The sequence below is a fragment of the Mastomys coucha genome, unplaced genomic scaffold (assembly GCF_008632895.1).
Source record: "Mastomys coucha isolate ucsf_1 unplaced genomic scaffold, UCSF_Mcou_1 pScaffold21, whole genome shotgun sequence".
Lineage (NCBI taxonomy): Eukaryota > Metazoa > Chordata > Mammalia > Rodentia > Muridae > Mastomys > Mastomys coucha.
The window spans coordinates 1,086,857-1,106,173 of NW_022196904.1; the positions used below are offsets into that span (position 1 = coordinate 1,086,857).

A 19,317-nucleotide genomic window follows, 5' to 3' on the forward strand; every position below is an offset into this window, starting at 1 on the left:
TGGATGTTTTGGGTTAGGATCTTTTTGCTTTTTGTATTTTCTTTGACTGTTGTGTCAATGTTTTCTATAGTGCCTTCTGCCCCTGAGATTCTCTCCTCTATCTCTTTTATTCTGTTGGTGATGCTTGCACCTATGACTCCTGATTTCTTTCCTAGGTTTTCTATCTCCAGGGTTGTCTCTCTTTCTGATTTCTTTATTGTTTCTATTTCCATTTTTAGATTCTGATGGTTTTGCTCATTTTCTTCACCTGTTTGATTTTGTTTTCCTGTAGTTCTTTAAGGGATTTTTGTGTTTCCTCTTGAAGGGCTTCTAGGTGTTTACGTGTGTTCTCCTGTATTTCCTTGAGAGTACTATTTATGTCTTTCTTAAAGTCCTGTATCAACACCATGAGAGGTGATTTTGTATTTGAATCTTGTGTTTCCAGTGTAATGGTGTGTCCAGGACTTGCTATGGTGGGAGAATTGGGTTCTGATGATGCCATGTGACCTTGGTTTGTGTTGTTTATTTTCTTATGCTTGCCCCCCACCATCTGGTTACGTCTAGTGCTACCTGCCCTTGCTAAATCTGACTGAAGCCTGTCCTTCCTTCCTGTGATCCTGGTTGTGTCAGAACTCCTCAGTGTTAAGCTGTCTCTGTGATCCTGTGATCCTGTGCTTGTTAGAGCACCTGAGAGTGGAGCTTCCTCTGGGTGTTGTGGGACTGGCTGCAGAGCTTGCGCCCAAGGTCTGCTCAGGACACCAGCCCAGAGAGACCAGAAGGAACCAGAGCCACTGGGCTGGCAGGCAGAGTGCCTGGTCCCACTAGTCCCAGTTACTCCCGGTGTTGGGACAGATGTTGGGTCCTCCTCATCTCTGATCCTGGGTGTGTCCTAGTCAAGAGTTCTGTATCTTGATCAGAAGACAGCAGGAAGAAAGTCCCATGCTATACCTGTTTTGAGCATCCGAGATCTCAAAATCTACCATCAGTGATACACTTTCTCCAACAAAGACACAACTTTGCCAACAATGTTATGGTTCATAATTGTTACAATCCCTATGTACTTACCAAGACCATTTTTATTAAAATTATGAATTTCCACTCCCTGGCACTGATATGCTTACAATCATATCTTAGTTCAACTTCAAACATCCCTATAGACTATCACAGTATTATCAGTGTCTAAAAGTCTATGATTTAGAGTTCTCTGCAGCAAACTAAGCTGCCCTGAGCAGCCTGCTATCCCAGAGAAATCCACATTCTCCTGCTACCTCCCCTCCCACTTTTGTCAGACTTGCAGAGCCTGAACTACACAAGTAAGCTTCCCTTTACTTATCCATTTTTTCGTGTACATTGAGTCCTCAGAAGCAAGCCAAAGCTGTTCTGACCTCTCCCTACCTGACACATTAATAGTGGCAGACTTCAAGAGCCCTCTCTCACCAATTACCAGGACATCTAGTAAAAAACTAAATAAAGAAATAGTAGGCTCTCTGCTCCTCCGTGTTCCAGAAACAGCCACATCTTCTTGTGCAGTGCCAGCCTCATCACATAGACAAGATGGTGAAGGTCAGTGTGAATGAATTTGGCTGTACTGGACGCCTGGTTGCCAGGGCTGACTTCTTCTCTGCACTTGGCAAAGTGGAGATTGTTGCCATTGATGACCCCTTCCTTGACCTCAACTACATGGTCTGCATGTTCCAGTATGAATCTACCCATGGCAAATTCTACTGCCCAGTCAAGGCTGAGAATGGGAAGCTTGTCATCAGCAGGAAGCCCATTGCCATCTTCCAGGAGTGAGATCCTGCTAACTTCAAATGGAGTAATGCTGGTGCTGAGTATGTTGTAGAGTCTACTGACATCTTCACCACCATGGAGAAGGTCAGGGCCCACTTGAAGGGTGGGGCCAAAAGGACATCATCTCTGCCCATTCTGATGATGACCCCATGATTGTGAAGGGGGTGAACCACGATAAATATGACAACTCACTCAAGATTATCAGCAGTGTATCTTGTACCACCAACTGTTTAGCCCCCCTAGCTAATGTCATCCATGACAACTTTGGCATCATGGAAGGGCTCATGACCACTGTCCATGCCATCACTGCCACTCAGAAGACAGTGGATGGCCTCTTAGGAAAGACATGGTGTAATGGCCATGGGGCTGCCCAGAACATCATCCCTGCATCCACTGGTGCTGTCAAAGCTGTGGGCAAGGTCATCCCAGAGGTGAATGGAAAGCTGACTGGCATGGCCTTCCATGTTTCTACCCCCAGTGTATCTGTTGTGGATCTGACAGGCTGCCTGGAGAAACTTGACAAGTATCATGCAATCAAGAAGGTGGTAAAGCAGGCATCCGAGGGCCCACTAAAGGGAATCCTGGGCAACACCAAGGTCCAGGTTGTCTCCTGCAACTTCAACAACAACTCTTACTCCTCCATCTTTTATTCTGGGCTTGGTATTGCTCTCACTGACAACTTTGCAAAGCTCATTTCCTGACATGATAATGAATACGGCTACTGCAACAGGGTGTTGGACCTCATGGCCTACATGGTCTCCAAGGAGTAAGAAACCCTGGACCACCCACACCAACAAAAACACTGAGAGCAAGAGAGAGGTCCTCAGTTGCTGAGGAGTCCCTGTCTCAACTCTAAGGCCTCCGACACTGATCATTTCCCTCACAATTTCCATCCCAGACCACCATAATAGCAGAAGAGGCCTAGGGAGCCATCCCTACTCTTTTGAATACTATCAATAAAGTTCACTGCACCCTCAAAAAAGAAATAATGAAACTAACAGATATTATGAATCAAATATTCCAGACAGATGTCTATAGAATATTTCATGCAAACACAAAATACATACATTCTTCTCAGCACCTCATGGATATTTCTCCAAAATTGACAATATAACCAGTCATAAAGTGCCTCAGCAGATACAAGACATTTGAAAAAATGTCTTGTATCTTATCAGACCCCCATGGATTAAATGTGGACTGAAACAATAGCCGAAACACCAGAAAGTGTGTAGATACTCATGGAAATTGAACAAATATCTACTCATTGATTTCTGGGTCATGGAAGAAGTAAATAAAGAAAAGAAAGACTTTGAAAATTAAGGCAGAACATACCTAAATTTATGGGACACAATGAAAGCAGTGCTAAGAGGAAAGTTCATAACACTAAATGCCTCCATAAAGAAATTGAAAAGTTCTCATTTCAATAATTTAAAATGACACCTGAAAGCTCTAGATAAAAGAAGCAGGCACACAGAGAAGTAGGAGGCAGGAAATTATCAACATCTGGGGGCTGAAGTCAATCAGTTAGAAACAAAGAAAACAATACAAAGAATCAAAAAAAATCAAGACTACTTCTTTGAGAATATCAACAAGATAGACAAACCCTTAGACAAACTAACCAAAAGACAGAGAGGCAGTATCATAATGAACAAAATCATAAGTGAAAAGGGAGATAAAACAATTGACACTGAAAAAAATCACAGAACAATCAGGTCTTCCTTCAAAGGCCTGTACTCCAGAAAATTGGAAAAAAAAAATGAAATAGATGATTTTCTAGACAGATACCACTTACCAAAGCTAAATAAAGATCAGGTAAACTATTTAAACAGCCATATAATCCCTAAAGAAATAAAGCAGTCATTAAAGGTCTCCCAACAGAAAAAGCCCAGGGCCAGATGGTTTGAGTGCAGAATTCTACTGGACTTTCAAAGAAGAGCTAAGACCAACAACACTCCTCAAACTACTCCACAAAAGAGAAACAGAAGAACCATTTCCAAACCCAATCTATGAAGCCACAGTCAACTTGATACCTAAACACACAAAGACTCAACAAAGAAAGAGACTGCTTCCTGTTATGAACATTGATGCAAAAATATTCAATACAATACTTCCAAAATAAATCCAGGTGCACATAGAAAACATCATCCACCATAATCAAGTAGGTTTCATCCCAGCAATACAAGGATGGTTCAATATACAAAAATCCATCAACATGATCCACCATATAAACAAACTAAAAGAAAAATATCACATGATCATCTCTTTGGATGCTGAAAAACCCTTTGACAAAAACAAACAGCCTTTCATGTTAAATGTATTAGAGAGATCAGGGATATAATACACATACTTAAACATAACCAAAGCAATATATAGCAAGCTAATAGCCAACATCAAGCTAAATGAAAGGAAATTAAAAGCAATTCTATTAAAATCAGGGAAAATACAAGGCTGCCCATTCTCTCCCTATCTATTCAGTACCTATTCATGGTGACCACACTTACCCACAGTAAGCTTTTGCTTATTGTTCTGCAGTAGAATAAACATGGTCCACTAAATCACAAATAGCTATCTAACTCAATTGTCTGCAAAACTAATGGTACCCTTCTCTCATTCTAAGCAAGGTTTACCCTGGCCAAAGTAGTGTCATACTGAAACTAGGTCCAGTTGTAGACACAGTACATATTCTTTACCAGTTCACTTTCTTTGTCCAGATCCTCTTTACCTTTTCCACAGGAACCAATTTTGTTATAGTAAGTATAAGAAACTATGGAAAACAGAAAGCTGGTGAAGATGTGATTGAACAAGAATGCCATGTTCCATCCTAAGCAAGTAGCAGAACTTGGCAGCTCCAGTGACATGGTTCTGGCATTAGAGTTAAGGATAGAAGAAAGAAGTTATGGAATCTCAGTTTGTGACTAACAGAAACCACCAAGGCCAGGACTGTTCCAGGAGTGTTTTTTCATGTTCTCTAAAGAAGACATTGTGTAAATCTGTGACTGTGAAGTTTTGATTGCCTTGGATACTCTGAAATGTTGAGGATATCACAGCTATAGGATACATCCTGAAGAAAGTTGCTAAGAGTGCAGACAGCCCAAGAGACAGAAGGGTGCTGCTGTCAAAATGCGGAAAGGAGTTGGAGGTCTGAGAGCACTTTGATAGCAGACATGTTTCCCTGATTCTAACTTCCCTCACAGCTGCATTTTCCCATTAATTCTCCTGGCCATCTTGGCTTCTCTCTGTCTCCCCTCATACCTAATCCTGCCCCATTTCCCCCTCCCCCTCCCCCTCACAGGTTCCTCCCTCCCTTTGCCTCCCATGATTTTTTTGTTCCTCATTCCAAGTGGGATTGAGGCATCCTTACTTGGGCCTTCCTTCTTGTTAAACTTCTTATGGTGTGTGGGATGAATCATTGGTATTCTGTATGTTTTGGCTAATATCCCAAACCCTAATATGATAACAAACAAACAAAAAAAAAAGGAAGAAAGAAAAAAAAAGCTTTCTGGTCTTCATCTGTGCCCCAGAGCTAAGTTGGTCCCACAGCCCTCCATACCCAAATCCTGCCCGAGAGAGCTGGTCTCCCAGGAGTGATCTCACTCCTAAGCCACCACTTTCCCTCCACTAACTGTCCAAAGAGGGACTGACAAGGAGTGCATGGGAACCACAGAAAAGCCAGGCACAGGATCTTTTCAGTCTCTATCTGTGTCCTATAGCCCTCAGTACGCAAATCCTGCCCAGAGAGAGCTAGTCTCCCAGGAGTGCTGACACACCTAAGATCACAGGCTCATGGGCTCACAGTCAGAGGGGCAAGCTCCAGTCACAGACAGCAAGACCAACTAACACCAGAGATAACCAGATAACAAGAGGCAAGCATAAGAATTTAAGCAACAGAAGCCAAGGTTACTTGGCATCATCAGAACCCAGTTCTCCCACCACAGCAAGTCCTGGATACCCCAATACGCCAGATCACCACTGATTAAGGCTGGTTTTCCATAGCAAAAAAAAAAAAAAAAAAAAAAAAAAAAAAAAAAAAAAAAAAACACATACACATGGAAGCTGGAAAACACCCTACTCAATGATAACTTGGTCAAGGTACAAATAGAGAAAGAAATTAAAGACTTTTTAGAATTTAATGAAAATGAAGGCACAACATACCCAAACTTATGGGACACAGTGAAAGCAGTGCTAAGAGAAAAACTCATAGCTCTGAGTGCCTCCAAAAAGAAACTGGAGAGAGCATACACTAGCAACTTGACAGCATGCCCCGTGGGTAGAAGCAACTGGCCCCCAGTGTGTGTCTCCTGGGTCTGGGGTCTGAGAAGACTACCACTCCCCCAAGAGGACGTCCTCCCCCATTGCCCCCTGCATAGGATCTCCGCTTTGTAAAGAAGTGAGTGAAGATCTGCATAGGCATCGCAGCAGGTCACCTACCTGTGAGATTGATCCAAGAAAGTTAAGAAGAGTCATGAAACTATGGGACAAGATTAAGTAAGCATGAATTGTTTTTAAAGGGTCTCAAGGAGTCCTACAAGACAAGAGGAACACGGGTTAAGAAAAAATGATTTCAAAAATATGTATTTTTGGAAGCACTGCAGGAGAAGGTCCCATGCAGACCATCTCTGAATTCCCTGTGAGACAAACCTGGTTTGCAAGGAGGTTGGTATCCTTTCTTTAGCCGTATCCTAAGGATTTTCTAAGGATTTCCCCTCCCCAAAAGCCATGACTGTGGGATGGTAATCCAACCCGTGGGAGGAATCAGGTCAATACTCCCCCTGCTGGTTAATGCACATTCATTCAAGGATGAGGCAACTAACTGATGTCCTCAGTTCCTTAAGCATCAATTAATAATAATAAAGAGGGAAGAGATGCCGGAAGCCATGGCTTTAACCATGGCCTTGTGGAAAATTACTAGCTTACACTTACAGCCCTGAGAGAACATGTGTAGTCTAACAGTAAGAATATTTGTGGGTGTGGAGACACTGTGACCACTGGTTCCAGAAACTGAAGATTGCCACCTGGCCTTCAGAAAACCCCCTGGGCTCTTCCCTCCTCCTTGAATCTTCCTCTTGTTTATGCTTATATTGCCATCCCTGAAGTAAATAAAGTGTTCAGAGCTTGATCAGACACTTGTCTTGCTATCATTCTTCATGTCTCTTGCCCTGCCTCAGTCTCTCTCCCCTGCTCTAGGTCCCTGCTAACTGCCCACAGGTTGGGGGAATTAAACATCTTCCAAACCAACCAACCAACAAACAAAAAAGTCCAGGAACAGATGGATTTAGTGCAGAATTCTATTAGATCTCCAAGGAAGACCTAATATCAATACTCTTCAAACTATTTCACAAAGTAGAAACAGAAGGAACACTACTCATTTGTTCCATGAACCCACAGTTATGCTGATACTAAAACCTCACAAAGACTCAACAAAGAAAGAGAACTTTGATCTGAGTTATTTCACTCAGGATGATATTTTCTAGTTCCATACATTTGCCTGCAAAACTCAGGATGTCCTCCCTTCTTAAATAGTATTCCATTGTGTAAATGAACCACATTTACTGTATCCATTCTTCTGTTGTGGGACATCTAGGTTGTTTCCAGCTTCTGGCTATCACAAATAAGGCCACTATGAACATAACATGTGCCTCTGTGGCATGGTGGGGCATCTTTTGGATATATTCCTATGAGTGATATAGCTGGGTCTTCAGGTAGATCTATTTCCAATTTTCTGAGGAACCTTCAGAATGATTTCCAGAGTGGTTGTACCAGTTTGCAATCCCACCAGCAATGGAGAAGTGTTCCTCTTTCTCCACATCCTCTCCAACATGTGTTGTTACCTGACGTTTTGATCTTAGCCATTCTGATTGGTGTAAGGTGGAATCTCAGGGTCATTTTGATTTGCATTTCTCTGATCACTAAGGACTTTTGAACATTTCTTTAGGTGCTTCTCAGCCATTAAAGATTCCTCAGTTGTTAATTCTCTGTTTAGTTCTATACCCCATTTTTGATTAGATTGGGGTTTTTTAGTGATTAACTTCTTGAGTTCTTTATATATTTTGGATATTAGCCCTCTATCGGATGTGGAGTTAGTGAAGATTTTTTTCCCCAATCTGTAGGTTGCTGATTTGTCTTATTGACTATGTCCTTGAAAGGAGGTACATGATATATATTCACTAATAAGTGGATATTAGCAAAGAAGAAGAAGAAGAAGAAGAAGAAGAAGAAGAAGAAGAAGAAGAAGAAGAAGAAGAAGAAGAAGAAGAAGAAAAAGGAGAAGGAGAAGGAGAAGGAGAAGGAGAAGGAGAAAAAGAAGAAGTACAGAATAGCTAAGCTACAATCCACATAACTCAAAAAGATCCACAACCTAAAGTGTCCAAGTGAGGACACCTCAGTCCCACTTGGGAGAGAAAGCAATCACATGTGGGGAGGTAAGGAGGGACCTAGGAGGGAAAATAGATTGGGGGGGAGTTGGAGGGAGAGGTGAACCTGATCTGGTATTGGGTGATGGAAAAGGACTGAAGCCCCGAGGACCAGCAGAAAGAATGAAAACAGGTAACCCCAGGAAATAAGAGGTTGGTGGTGGGGACCCTCCAGAATGTGCCAGAGATGTAGGAGGTAAGAGACTTTTAGGAATCAAAGGGAGGGATCTTAGATGAAACCCTAAGGGGAGAGAACGTATAGAGCCCACTTCCAGCTGGAAGACAGGACATCAAGTGAGGGATGTGGTTGCCATCCCACAGCCACATTTCTGACTCATAATTGTTTCTATCTAAAAGAATTACAGGGATGGAAATGGAGAGGAGCCTGAGGAAAAGAAGGTCCAGCAACAGGCCCAAAGTGGGATCCAGCTCAAGGGGAGGTTCCAAGGCCTGGCACTCTTACTGAGGCTATGGAGCCCTCACAAAAAAGGACCTATCATGACTGTCCTTTGAAAGACTCAACAAGCAGCTGAAAGAGTCAGATGCAGATATTTGCACCCAACCAATGGACAGAAGCAGCTGACCCCTGTTGAATTAGGGAAGGCTGAAAGAAGCTGAGAAAAAGGGTGATCCTGAAGGAGGCCCAGCAGTCTCAATTAACCTGGACCCCTGAGATCTCTCAAACACTAGACCACCAAACAGGCAGCATACACCAGCTGATAGGAGGCACCCAACACACATAAAGTAGAGGACTGCTGGTCTGTACTCATTCATAGATAATTCACCTAACCCTCAAGAGACTGGAGTCCCCAGGGAATTTAGAGGTCAGTTGGGGTGGGGGGTGTCAGCATCTGCAGGGGGTTGGGAGTAGGTGTGGTATGTGGAGCATTTGGAGGGTGGATGGGGGAGTGGGGAATGGTATATGGAGTGTAAAAAGTAAATTAATTTAATAAAAATAAATGAGCAGCAAGCAAGCAAAACAAAAAAGAAAAAGAAAGAGAAAGATAAATTCAGACCAAATTCCCTTATGAATATCAACGCAAAAAAATATTCAATAAAGTTCTTGCAAGCCGAATCCAAGAACACATCAAAATGATCATTCACCATGATCAAGTAGACTTCATCCCAGGGATGTAGGGATGGTTAACTATATGGAAATCCATCAACATATTTCACTATATGAAAAAACTTAAAGAAAAAAAAACCACATGATCATCTCATTAGATGCTGAGAAAGCATTTGAGAAATTTCAACACCCCTTCATGGTAAAAGTCTTGAAAAGATCAGGAATTCAAAACACATGCCTAAACAGCAAACTAGTAGGCAATATCAGATTAAATGGAGAGAAAGTAGAAGCAACTCCACTAAAAGCAAAGACCAAACAAGGCTGTCCACTCTCTCACTACCTATTCAATATAGTACTAGAAGTCCTAGCCAGAGCAATTAGACAACAAAAGTGTCAGAAGCCATAATGGGACAGGCTAATATCTAGCAGGTGATCATCCTGAAATGGCCTGCTTCAGGTAATTATATAATCTGCAACAGGTGAGCCCTTGTTAAGAAAGGCTGTAAAGGACTAATTTTAGGAAAAATTCCTGCTATTAATATGCTTTCCCTGTTATTATTATACTTATATATTAATCACTAAGTAATAACATACCCCTTTGGAGCAGATCTCTACAGATCCATGAAGATGTACTGTCTTATAGTGATGGTATACAGATAAATAGATGGTAAGACTTTGTGATGACCCTATAAGAATTCCTAAAATTATATCAGTGATTATTAAGGTCATTTATAGTGGGACTGCTATTAGGTCCTTTTCTTTTTCTTTTTTTCTTTTCTTTTTTTGCTATTTTGGAATTTTTTTTTAGAGACACAAATCAATATATTTATATGTGCATAAATATAAATAAATATAAATAATTATTACAATAATCTTTAGGTTTTTGCTTTTATTTATTTTTATTAGATATTTTCTTTATTTACATTTCAAATAATATCCCCTTTCCCGATTTCCCCTCCAAAAAAAACAACAACCCCTGTCCCCTTTCCCCTCCTCCTACTCACCAGCCCAAGCTCTTCTGCTTCCTGTCCCTGACATTCCCCTATACTGGGGCATAGAACCTTCACAGGACCAAGGGCCTCTCCTCCCATTGATGGCCTACTAGGCCATCCTCTGCTACATATGCAGCTAGAGCCATGAGTCCCACATGTGTACTCTTTGGTGGGTGGTTTATTCCCTGGGAGCTCTGGGGTTACAGGTTAGTTAATATTATTGTTCCTCTTATGGGGCTGCAAACCCCTTTAGTTCCTTGGGTCCTTTCTCTAGCTCCTTCATTGGGAACCCTGTGCTCAGTCCAATGGATGGCTGGGAGCATCCACTTCTGAGTTAGTCAGGTACTGGAAGAGCCTCTCAGGAGACAGCTATATCAGGCTCCTGTCAGCAACCACTTGCTGGCATCCACAATAGTGTCTGGGTTTGATGACTGAATATGGGAAGGATTCCTAGGTGGAACATTCTTTAGATTGTCCATCCTTCAGTCTCTGCTCCATAGTTTGTCTCTGCAACTCCTTCCATGAGTATTTTGTTCCCCCTTCTAAGAAGGATTGAAGTATCCATACTTTGGTCTTCCTTCTTGAGTTTTTGTGGTTTCTGGATAGTTATTTTGGTATTCCGAACTTCTAGGCAAATATCCATTTATCAGTGAGCACATACCGTGTATACTTTTGTGATTGAGTTACCTCACTCAGGATGATATTTTCAAGTTCCATCCATTTGCCTGCAAATTTCATGAAGTTGTTGTTTTTAATAGCTGAATAGTATTCCATTGTGTAAATGTACCACATTTTCTGTATCCATTCCTCTGTTGAGGGACACCTGTGTTGTTTCCACCTTTTGGATATTATAAATATGGCTGTGATGAACATAGTGGAGCATGTATACTTATTGCATGTTGGAGCATCTTCTGGTTATATTCCCAAGAGTGGTATAATTGGTTCTTCAGATAGTACTATTTCTAATTTTCTAAGGAACTGCGAGACTGATTTTCAGAGTGGTTGTACCAGCTTGCAATCCCACCACCAATGGAGGACTGTTCCTTTTTCTCCACATCCTTGCCAGCATCTGCTGTCACCTGAGTTTTTCATCTTAGCCTCTCTGACTGGTGTGAGTTGGAATCTCAGGAATGTTTTGATTTGCATTTTCCTGTTAACAAGGATGTTGAACTATTCTTTAGGTGCTTCTCTGCCCTTTAAGTTTCCTCAGTTGATAATTCTCCACCATAGTGAGCCCTGGATAAATCAACATACCAGAAAAGCAAGACTCTGATGGAAAAATCACATCTCATGATGATAATAGAGAGCTTGAAGAAGGATGTAAATAACTCCCTTAAAGAAATAAAATACAGGTAAACAGGTAGATGCTCTTTAGAAGAAAACACAAAAATTCCTTAAAGAATTACAGGAAAACACAACCAAACAGGTGAAGGAGTTCAACAAAACTATCCAAGGTCTAAAAATGGAAATAGAAACAATAAATAAATTACAAAAGGAGATAACTCTGGAGATAGAAAACCAAGAAAAGAGATCAGGAGCCATTGATGCAAGCGTCACAGAATACAAGAGATAGAAGAGAAAATCTCAGGGGCAGAAGATACCATAGAAAACATTGACATAACAGTCAAAGAAAATGCAAAATGCAAAAAGATCCTAACCCAAAACATCCAGGAAATCCAGGACACAATGAGAAGACCAAACTTAAGGATAATAGGTATAGAAGAGAAGGAAGATTCTCAACTTAAGGGGGCAGTAAATACCTTCAACAAAATTATTCTAAATATCCTAAAGAAAGAGATGCCAACAAACATACAAGAAGTCTATAAAACTCCAAATAGACTGGGCGAGAAAAGGAATTTCTCCCATCACATGATAGTCAAAATACCAAATGCACAAAAACAAAGAAAGAATATTAAAAGCAGTAAGGGAAAAAGGTCAAGTAACAAATAAAGTCAGACCTATCAGAATTATACTAAACTTCTCACCGGAGATTATGAAAGCTAGAAGATCCTGGGCAGATGTCATACAGACCCTAAGAGAACACAAATGCCAACTCAGTCTACTATACCCAGTAAAACTCTCAATTACCATAGATGAAGAAAACAAGATATTCCATGACAAAACCAAATTTACACAATATCTTTCCACAAATCCAGCCCTACAAAGGATGATAGATGGAAAACACCATTACAAGGAAGGAAACTACACTCTAGAAAAAACAAGAAAGTAATCTTATTTCAACAAACCTAAAAGAAGATAGCCACACAAACATAAAACTAACATCAAAAATAACAGGAAACAGCTATCACTATTCCTTAATATCTCTTAACATCAATGGACTCAATTCCCAAATAAAAAGACATAGAATAATATACTGGACAAATAAACAGGACACAGCATTTTTGCTGCATACAGGAAACATACCTCAGTGTCAAAGACAAACACTACTTCAGAGTAAAGGACTGGAAAACAATTTTCCAAGCAAATGGTCCCAAGAAACAAGCTGGAGTAGCCATTCTAATATCTAATAAAATCGACTTCCCACCAAAACATAGCAAAAAGGATAAGGAAGGACACTTCATACTCATGAAAGGAAAAATCTAGCAAGAAAAACTGTCAATTCTGAATATATACCCTCCTAATGCAAGGGCACTTACAGTCATAAAAGAAACTTTACTAAACCTCAAAGCATACATTGCACCTTATACAATAATAGAGATTTCATCACCCTATTGTCATCAATCAACAGATCATAGAAACACAAACTAAGCAGAGACACATTGAAACTAACAGAAGTTATGGACCAAATGGATTTAACAGATATCTTTAGATCATTTCATCCTAAAACAAAAGAATATACCTTGTTCTCGGCACCTCATGATACCTAATCCCAAATTGACCATATAATTGGTCACAAAACAGGCCTCCACAGATACAAGAAGATTGAAATAATCCCATGCATCCTATCAGATCACTACAAATTAAGGCTGAGCTTCAATATCAACATAAACAACAAAAGCACACATACACATGGAAGCTGAAAAATGCCCTACTCAATGATAACTCAGTAGAGGAAAAAATAAAGAAATTAGAGACTTTTTAGAATTTAATGAAAATAAAGGCACAACATACCCAATCTTATGGGACACAATGAAAACAGTGTTAAGAGGAAAACTCATAGCTCTGAGTGCCTCCAAAAAGAAACTTGAGAGAGCATACACCAGCAACTTGACAAAATGCCCAAAAGCTCTAGAACAAAAAGAAGCAAATACACCCAAGAGGAGTAGATGGTAGGAAATAATCAAACTTGGAGCTTAAATCAACCAAGTAGAATAAAAAAGAACTATACAAAGAATCAACAAGACCAGGAGCTGTTTTTTTGAGAAAATCAACAAGATAGATAAACGCTTAGCCAGACTACCCAGAGGCCACAGAGACAGTATCCAAATTAACAAAACAAGAAATGAAAAGGGAGATATAACAACAGAAACTGAGGAAATTCAAAAAATCATCAGATTCTACTACAAAAGTCTACATTTGGACTGGAGAGATGCTTCTGTGGTTAAGGGCATTGACTGTTCTTCAAGAGGTCCTGATTTCAATTTCCAGTGACCACATGGTGGCTAATAGCTATCTGTAATAAGGTCTGATGCCCTCTTGTGGTATATCTGAAGACAGCGACAGCAAAAACCCAACAAAGAAAGAGCACTTCAGATGAATTTCCCTTACAAATATGGATGCAAAAATGTTCAATAAAATTCTCGCAAACCTAATCTAAGAACAGAACAAACACCATGTGGTGAACACATCATTCACCACGATCAAGTAGGCTTCATCCAGGGATGTAAGGATGGTTCAGTATTCGGAAATCCACCTAAGATCACAGGTGAGAACACCACTTCTGTTCCCATACCTGGCTCAAGTGGGACACACCTGGAGCCCAACCTCAGAGCAGCAGGAGATAGTACTCTTCCATTTTCTGTCTGTACCCTGGAGGTAACCCTGTGCCACAGCTCTATATACTCAAATACTGCATGGGGAGAGTTGATCTTCCAGGAGTGCTGACCCATCTAAGATCACAGGCTCACCAGTTTACAGGAGGGACAAGTTAGAGTAAGAGACAGCAAGACCAGCTAGCACCAGAAATACTCAAAGCAATCCCACTAAAATTGGGGATAAGACAAGGATGTTCAGCCTGCCATATCTATTCAATTTAGTACTTGAAGTTCTAGCTAGAGCAATAAGACAACAAAAAGAGATCAAGGGGATATAAATTAGCTGAGAAGAAATAAACATATCACTATTTGCAGGTGATATGTTAGTATACATAAGGTACACCAAAAATTCTACCAGAGAATGTCTACAACTGACAAACAGCTTCAGTAAAGTGGCTAGATATAAAAAAGAACAGCATTTCAACAAATGGTGCTGGTTCAACTGGTGGACAGCATGTAGAAGAATGCAAATTGATCCATTCTTATCTTCCTGTACAAAGCTCAAGTCCAAGTGGATCAAGGACTTCCACATAAAACAGATACACTGAAACTAATAGAAGAGAAAGTGGGGAAGAGCCTCAAGCACATAGGCACAGGGGAAATTTTCCTGAACAGAAAACAAATAGCTTATGCTCTAAGATCAAGAATTGATGAATGGGACTTCATAAAGTTGCAAAGCTTCTGTAAGGCAAAAGATATTGTCAATAGGACAAAATGGCAACCAACAGATTGGGAAAAGATATTTACCAATCTTATATCTGATAGAGGGCTAATATCCAAGATATACAAAGAACTCAAGAAGTTAGACTCCAGAGAACCAAATAACCCTATTAAAAATGGGGTACAGAGTTAAACAAAGAGTTCTCAACTGATGAATACCGAATGGCTCACAAGCACCTAAAGAAATGTTCAATATCCTTAGTCATCAGGGAAATGCAAATCAAAACAAGCCTGAGATTCCACCTCACAGCAGTCAGAATGACTAAGATCAAAAACTCTGGTGACAGAAGATGCTGGCAAGGATGTGGAAAAGAGGAGCATTACTTCATTGCTGGTGGGATTGCAAGCTGGTACAACCACTCTGGAAATCAGTTTGGCGGTTCCTCCAGCTTCTACAACCACACTAGAAATCCGTCTGGCAGATCCTCACAAAATTGGACATAATATTACCTTAGAACCCAACTATACCATTTCTGGGTATATACCCAAAAGATTCTCCAACATATAACAAGGACACATGCTACATTCTGTTCATAACAGCCTTTTTTATAATAACCAGAAGCTGGAAACAACCCAGATGCTCCTCAACAGAAGAATGGATACAGAAAATGTGATACATTTATACAATGGAGTACTACTCAGCTATTAAAAACAATGAATTTACAAAATTCTTAGGGAAATGGATGGATCTAGAACATATCCTGAGTGAGGTAACCCAGACACAAAAGAAAAAACATGAGACGTATTCACTGATAAGTGGATATTAGGCAAAAAGCTTGAAATACCCATGATACAACTCACGGACCATATGAAGCTCAAGAAGAAGGAAAACCAAAATGTGGATGCTTCAGTCCTCCTTGGAAGGGAGAGCAAAATAAACACAGGAGGTAGAGAGTGGGAAGGACTTGAGAGGAAGAGTGCAGGGGGAAGCAAAAAGGGATCAGGATCAGGTATGGGAAGAGATGGGAGAGGTGTATAGAGGGTCAGGAAATTGAACAGAGGTATGTATGTTCCCCAATGGGAAATGGGGAACTGAGAATAGCCATCAGAAGATCCCAGATGCCTGGGAAGTAAGGGTCTACCAGGACCCAATGGGGATCACATAGGCTGAAATATCCAACAAAGGAGGGTGGAGAGAATCTGTAGAGATCATGTCTAGAGGTTAGGCACTGCCGCCCTGGTTGAGGGATGGGCCCACTCACCCATCTATGAAATTTTAACCCAGAATTGCTCCTGTCTAAAGAAAATACAAGGACAAAGAGTGGAGCAGAAACTGAAGGAAAGGCCATCTTCCTCACCTGGTGATCCATCCCATATGCAGACACCAAACTCAGATATATGCAGAATCCAAACCCAGACATTATTGCTGATGCCAAGAAGTGCTTGCTGACAGAAGCCTGATATAGTTGTCTTCTGAGAGGCTCTGTGAGAGCCTGATCAATACAGATGTGGATGCTCACAGCCAACCATGGGACTGAGCATGGGCACTCCAAAGGAGGAATTAGGGGAAGGACTGAAGGTCTGAAGGAGCTGAAGGGGTTTTCAACCACATAGGAAGAACAACAATATCAACCAACCAGACCCCCCAGAGCTCCCAGGGACTAAACCACCAACCAAAGAGTATACATGGAGGCACCCATGGCTCCAGCTGCATATGTAGCAGAGGATGGCCTTACCTGGCATCAATGGGAAGGGAGGCCCTTGATCCTGTGAAGGCTTGATGCCCCAATGTAGAGAAATGCTAGGGCAGTGAGGCAGGAGTGGGTGTGTTATTGGGGGGAGCACCCTCATAGAGGCAGCTGGAGGGGGATGGGATAGGGGTTTTGTGAAGGGGTTACCTGGAAAAGGGATAGCACCTGAAATGCAAAACATTTTTTGGTAGTGAGCCTAGCCTTTAACAGCTAAGCCATTTCTTTGTTCTGACCTTCGTGTTAGGCCATCTGATTCTTGAAGAATATTTTAATGTCGCACTAGATGTTTTTGCTTTAGCTGGGTTGTTGGATTTGTTGAATAGATTTATTGCTCAAAACTGGGCCAATCAAAACTCAGCTTTGGGAAGTGGTCTTGATCCATTTGCTGATAAAGTTCTTATCAGGATCTTATAAATTAGCTTGACCTATGGAGATTTTATTCCAATCCCACTCACTTACTTGATAATTTCAAGAGATGTAATGTTGATCGCTGATGTGTTTTATGTCAGATACTGAACTCTGCCAACACTGCGAACACTAGCTAGGTACTTCAATCTTGCTATGCCACTGCTAGGTTAAAACCAACATTCATCAGCAAGGTAAATAAAACAGTCTGATTAATTTTGGTGGCAGCTTTTTTGGCATCTCCAGTTTTCAATTATGCTAACAGCATTTATCTTCAGATACAGCTGTGTCACTATAGCTGTGTCAGCATACAGTTATTATCACTATGATCGGAAAACTGTTCAGGAGATAAAGGGCAAATGAGAGGCACCCAGATCCAGCAGCAAGGAAGTGACGTTTCAGCAGCAGCAGCACCAGCGAAAGCTACAAGACTTTCCCAATATTGGTGTTCAGCTTGAAGAAATGTACTTCAAAAAATAAGCTCAATCATGGGCCTATACAGAATTTCCAGTGTATTTTTAAATACAAAATATAATGTAGAAAAAGAAATGTAAATAATTAAAATATATGATAAAATTATATAATAAGCAATTGTAGCTTATTTTCAAGATATTTCTAAAGTTTGGGGAAAAAAAGAAAAGGAAAATCACATGGTAATGGTACAGAAACAAATGGTTGAGCAATGGAATAGGTTGAGCAATGGAATATATATGTTCAAAGACCCTAAACCTACATGCCTATGGACACTTGATTGTTGACAAAGAAGCCACAACCATACAGTGACAATAAAACGTATCTTCAACAAATGGTGCTGGTCTAAATGGCAGTCTGCATGTAGAAGAATGAAAATTGATACATATTTATCATCTTGCACAAAGCTCAAGTCCAAATGGATTACTGACTTCAAAATAAAACTGGATACACTGAATCTAATAGAAGAGAAAGTGGAAAGCAACCTTGAACTGACTGGCACAGGAGAAAATTTCCTGAACTGAACACCAGTAGCTCAGGCTTTAAGATCAACAGTTGATAAATGAGACCTATTGAAACTCAAAACCTTTTTATAAGGTATAGGACACTTGTCAATAAGACAAAACGGAGGACTACAGATTGGGAAAAGATCCTTACTAACCCTAGAGCCAATGGAGGTTCTAAACATATAAAGAACTCAAGAAGTTAGACTCACAAAAAACAAATAACCCAATTCAAATATTGGGTAGAAAACTAAACAGAGAATTCCCAAAAAAGGAATCTCAAATGCTCTGAGGCACTTAGAAATGTTCAACATCCTTAGTCATCAGGGAAATGAAAATTAAAATGACCATGAGATTCCCACCTTATTCCAATCAGAATGGCCAAGATCAAAAACTCAAGTGACAGTACTTAATGGTGAGGATGTGGAGAAGTGAAAACTCCTCTTTTGCTGGGGGGGGGGATGCAAACTGGTACAACTATTCTGGAAATCAATCTGGCAGTTCTTCAGAAAATTAGAAGTAGTCCTATCTTAAGGCTCAGCTATACCATTCCTGGGCATATACCTAAAAGATGCTTCAACATACCACAAGGACACATGCTTTACCTTGTCCATAGCAGTCTTAATCATAATAGCCAGAAACTGGAAGCAACACAATGTCCACAAAGAATAGATACATAAAATATGGTTTATTTACACAATGGAATACTATTAAGATGTTAAAAACAAGGATATCATGAATTTTGCAGCAAATGGATGGAACTTGAGAATATCATCCTGAGTGAGGTAACTCAGACTGAAAGGACATGCACAGTTTGTACTCACTACAAATGAATATTAGCCATAAAGCACAGAGTACTCATGATACACCCCACAGACCCAAAGTAGCTAAACAAGAAAGAAAGCTCAATAAAGATGCTTAAATCCTCTTTAGACAGTGAACAAAATGGCCATGGAGGACATAAAGAGGGAGGGACCTACCTGGGTGGCAGAGGGGAGGGAGAGGAAATAGGGAGTAGGGTCAGGTATGAGGAGAGACTGGAGTTTGCTGAGTCTAGCATGGCTGTGTAACAGGAGGTATGACACAGTTCCTGCCCATGGAGCATTGCCAGGCCATTGATTCTCACAATCCCCACAGGTACTGATGACTGCTGTTGGCCTCAAAGTGATCTGCTATTTCTTCTATTTTAGTTTCAAACTCTCTTTCTGGAGAATACACTTACCCCATTACTCAGAACTAATCATACACGAAACAGATGCAGTTCTTGAGAATGAGGAATGGAGGTTCATGAGGC

The 19,317-nt window shown here is 40.6% G+C and overlaps 1 protein-coding gene and 1 pseudogene across 1 annotated transcript in view; one reads left to right on the forward strand and one right to left on the reverse strand.

The window, feature by feature from the left end:
• The window catches only part of LOC116104115 (leukocyte immunoglobulin-like receptor subfamily A member 5), a 47,427-nt gene that overhangs the window by 17,475 nt on the left and 10,635 nt on the right, over positions 1 to 19,317 (reverse strand). The window lies entirely within an intron of this gene.
• On the forward strand, positions 14,089 to 17,502 carry LOC116101549 (annotated as a pseudogene).